At 45.7% G+C, this 4,969-nt stretch overlaps 1 pseudogene; it reads right to left on the reverse strand.

The window, feature by feature from the left end:
- Window positions 1–3,960: 3,960 nt before the first annotated feature.
- Window positions 3,961–4,492, reverse strand: LOC115331474 (annotated as a pseudogene).
- Window positions 4,493–4,969: the final 477 nt, after the last annotated feature.

A 4,969-nucleotide genomic window follows, 5' to 3' on the forward strand; every position in this document is an offset into this window, starting at 1 on the left:
AATCCCATAATAAACCAGTCCGAGACATCCCATACAAAATGGCCTATGGTCGTCTATGGGAAATTCAATGGGAGGCTATCATCCCCTGTAGCTTTGCATGGTCGGCCTCAAAAATTTATAGATACAGCTACAGCCAGCTATAGAAAAGTTTAGGGCCCTGTGTCTAAAGTCTCAGGGCTATGTTTCAATAATAATAATAATAATAATAATAATAATAATAATAATAATAATCAAGAATCAAGAATCAAGAATAATTTTTATTAGGTGTCCAGGAACGACCATGCGGTCTTGGTGCTGGCACACCGAAACTTACACACTACAAAAAAGTAGGAAAAAAACATAAAAAACTCAAAACATTGAGTAAAAGATATGATACATATAACGCATGCTGACACAAAGATACGATATACACAACAAGGAAAGAACGGAACACAGGGTCCGAACGCAGAGTAGGAAGACTACCACAACAACGAATATACCTTCTTAAAATAATATATAATAACATCACAATCACCGACAGGTTCAGAGAGACCCATACAAGAATCTGAGAGATCTGACAAATTCAGTCACACAAAAAATATCAAGATCACTTCCAATGCCATTATATGCCCGACACATACGAAACATCGGGTCCAAGATATTTAACGTTCGAGGAGAGTAAAAAGACATTGTCAAACGGGTCGCTGTCCGAGGAACTCGCAAAGATATCTGTGAGAGCAGTTCTGAACAGTCGGCCATACCATGAAGGACTTTGAAAAGGAAAACCAGATCTGCCTTTTCTCGACGGTGATATAAGCTGTTCATTTGTAGGACGTCCAATACATTGTTACCCTTTGATAGAGATGTTTCATCTCGCAGATATCGATATCGATAAATAGATAAAAATTTGTTTTGCACTCGCTCCAGCCTTAGGAGGGTAGTTTTACAACTGCCATTCCATACAGGAGATGCATATTCGAGTTGAGACCTTGTCAAACAGCGGTACAGGGTTACAAACGTTGTGGGGTTTTTAAATACTCTAGTCGTTCGACAAACGATACCGAGCGCGCGCAAGGCGCAGGTACTTATACGAGCCACATGGCTATCAAATCTCAAGGAGGAGTCAAAAAGCACTCCCAAGTCCCGCACTTCACTAGAACGGCACAATACGTCCGAGCGAACACTGTAAGGGAAACACGTCGTTTGCGTTTTGCGACTATAGGACATGACCTTGGTTTTCGAGCTGTTTAGTAGGAGACCGTTCAGTGAACACCATTTGCTAAATGAGTTTATGTCCTCTTGTAGAAACTTGCAATCTGAGATAGTTCTAATCTCCTTAAATATCTTAATATCATCAGCATATTGCAAAAAAGACGAGTTTACAATCTGCTTACACACATCGTTCACAAAAATAGAAAAAAGAAGCGGGCCCAGAATTGATCCCTGAGGTACCCCAGACGTGGCCGTGTACGTAAAAGAATACGCGCCGTTCGCACGAGCAACACATGTTCTATTAGACAAATAATTCTGAAACCAGTTGTGTAGCTTTCCACAGACACCAATACCACAAAGTTTTGATAAAAGAATGTCATGGTCAACCACATCAAACGCCTTACTCAGATCAAAGTAGACCACGTCGAGCTGGCCTCTTTGGCACACAACTTTGGATGCAATGGACATAAATGAAATCAAATTTGTTGTTGTCGAGCGTCCTGCTACAAATCCGTGTTGGTTGGAACTTAATACATTTTTTAAACGAAAGGACAATGTTTTGTGGACCACCATTTCGAAAAGCTTCGAAAATGTACACAGCAGAGACACTGGCCTGTAGTTTGATGCAGTGGTACGACTTCCAGACTTGTAGACTGGGACTACGACTGACTTCCTCCACATATCAGGGAACACTCCTGCTCTTAAGGAGTTGTTGAAAATATCATAAAGGATGGGCGTAAAAATTTCGTGAAATGCTTTTACAAGTGTTGCTGGAATACCATCGTGACCTGTGGACATGGTAGGCCTCAGTTTTTTTATGCATTCCTGAATCATTCTCTCATCCACAGGCAGGGAGGAAATGGATTCGTTCACGCTAGGGGATGGCGGCTGTTGGTACCCACTCTTATTGTGTTTATATACAGAACTGAAATGACGCGCGAATATATCGCATACACTGGACGTGGTCCCATTCTCCTCATTAAGTATAATATCAGGATGTATCAATTTTCCTCCTCGAGAACGAACATGTCGGTAGAGTTTTCTTGGGTTTCTCCTCAATTCGGACTCCACTGACTCCACATATATCTTATGGTCAATCCTCTGATGTTGCTTACATAGGCGTCTATAATGAACGAACTCAGCCTCCCACCTGAGACTGCCAGTCTTTTTCAATTTGCGATGAGAGAAGCTTTTTTTCTTCAGCAACTTTCTTAAATACGGAGAAAACCACGAGGGAAATTTTGAATTGGTATGCTTCTTTAGAGGAATGTAATGATCCATTCCCTCCTGCACCGCCGTGGTGAATTGAAGAACCTGATAATTGACGTCAGATGATTGCAGGATAGGGGACCAGTCGAACGTAGAAAAGTGGTTATATAATCCCACATAGTCACCAGCAGCGAAGTTATGCAGTTTGTCTAGGTAAGTGAGACTAGCAGCCGGTATACGGCTGACAGGTACATTCAAGGTTATAGCCACCTCAAGTGCAGGGTGATATTTGTCTGTCGGTACTAAAGGAAATTCACTCTTAGTTACAGAAACGTTATCAATGTTTGAGAAACAAAGGTCAAGCATAGCGCCTTTACTATTTTTAACCCTGCTGAACTGATTCAGGGCCATGAAAGAGGCAAAGTCAACAAGATGACCGGCCTTCTTTGCACCGTAATAATTACTTGAAACAGCACTGTGAGTTTCCCAGCACACACCTGGTACATTAAAATCGCCAATTACTAATAGTTTGCATTCACCCAGTTTGTCTGCTATATCCTCAATTCCAAGGAGACAATCATTCAACTCCTCGGGTTCAATGTATGGAGGAAAATAAAAAGTACCTATCAGAACGCGTTCTCGATTATCACACTCCAGCTCTACCCACACAGATTCCGAATAAGTCTCTAAATCGGCGCGCCTGGTGCACTTCAAAGACCTATCGATTGCCATCAAGACACCGCCTCCCGTTTTCTTTCCGCGAGATAAATCACGATCACTGCGATGCACAAGGAAATCCGACGAAAAATACTCCCCAGACAGTATTTCTGGGCATAACCAGGTTTCCGTTATACAAAATATAGAAAAGTCAGTACATATAGCATTAGAAAAGAAGTCACTGGCCTTAGTACGAAGGCCGCGAACGTTTTGATAGTAAATGTGCGTGCTAGTCATTTCCAGGCCAGATGGTTGGGGATCACTCTATACGTTCATTCTCATCATGCACGCGGCTTCCCGTCAGCCGACCCTGAAATTCCCTGAAGAGGCAGCCCTCCGGCCAGATGTTCGGGTCAAACAATGCCTCAATGTCGTCGTCCACAGCAGCGACGTGGAATGAAGAGTACCCACCATAGCGTGTCTTCAGCTTTGTGCATCGAAGCTCCTTTGGGCCAAGGAATTGTCCGAGATGTTCTCTGACGTCCGCGGAAGAACAGTTGGCGTCCAGACGTGTCACGAAGACAGCTCTGGAATGTCGCACAGACACCGATACGGCGGTAATTCCTCCATTCTTAGAACTTCCCTTAAAGAATGGCCGCTGGGGAATGGAGCCGGGGGAACGAAGTCCAGGGACCTTTCTCGCACTGTATTCCGGTAAGCCAGGCTGAGCCGCTGAGCGGCCACGGGCCAGTGGACCGGTCTCTCCCCTATCTCCTCCCTCGTCTCGATTGCTGTGAGCAGCCGAGCCACCGGCCCCCTCTGCCCGCGTCGCCGAAGCGGCAACGGAGGGAATGCCCGTCAGCAACTCCGTCGTCGTCTCGCGGAAGGCTCTGCCGCTCAAGGTTAACCGGCTCTGGTCACGTTGATGCTCGGGGGGCGAACGAGGAGTCACGGCGCACGCCTCGCTGAAGGAAACAGGTTCTTCAGACACCGTCGAGGTCGATTTCCCCTTGGGGAATGGGGCGGCTCCCCCTCCTCCCAGCACGGAAGCATTCAGATCATGGCGGCCCGCCACGGCAGCGGAAGGCGGGGGTACCCCGACGTACCTCGGGCGATGCCGGAGGTCTCGTAGCTCCGTCTGGATGTTGCGCAACATGACCGAGTGAATTTCGGAGCTCCTCGTCAGCTCGCTGCGAAGGCGAGCATTCTCCTCCCTCACAGCCGTCATCTGGTCCGTCAGGAAAGAGATGCCGTTCAAGGCGTCGGCCAGCAGGTCTCGGAGAACAGCCACCGAAGTCGCGGCGACCTCGCCGAGCCGGTCCGGGCAGGGTGAGTCCTGCTCGTCGTCAGGCCTAGCTTCGTCCGAGCTAGGACTATGCGTGCGCTCGACGGTGATGCAGTCGTTGCATATAAATGGGCTTACCCCAGTCATCATTCGTCCAACCTCGCCGTCCGGAAGCATGACACACTTCTTGTGCCAGCGTTTTCCGCACTCTTTACATCGGAGATACTTTTGTTTGCCGTAAAAAGGCTGAGAGCACCCGTCGCACTTGTCCTTACTGCCCGCCATCTTGCGAAGCAAGATGGCGGGCAGTAAGTAAATAATAATAATAATAATAATAATAATAATAATAATAATAATAATAATAATAATAATAATAATAATAATAATAATACATTTATTGACCCATTCAGACGAGAGAAGCAGGATGTGAATACGGGTACATCAAAGCCAATAAAGGCTTGTGTGATGACACCCTAAAAAAAAGGACATATGTGTCTGCCTAGGTACAAAATAAAGTAAAATTCACACACAAAAGTTTTTTTAAACTAGCACACAACTAGCATCTCACAAACAGTCTATACACACATCCTGAAAAGTCAGCTAACTAGTGTCCAAGTTTAAGCACTT

The sequence above is a fragment of the Ixodes scapularis genome, unplaced genomic scaffold (assembly GCF_016920785.2).
Source record: "Ixodes scapularis isolate PalLabHiFi unplaced genomic scaffold, ASM1692078v2 PGA_scaffold45__5_contigs__length_3442486, whole genome shotgun sequence".
Classification (NCBI taxonomy): domain Eukaryota; kingdom Metazoa; phylum Arthropoda; class Arachnida; order Ixodida; family Ixodidae; genus Ixodes; species Ixodes scapularis.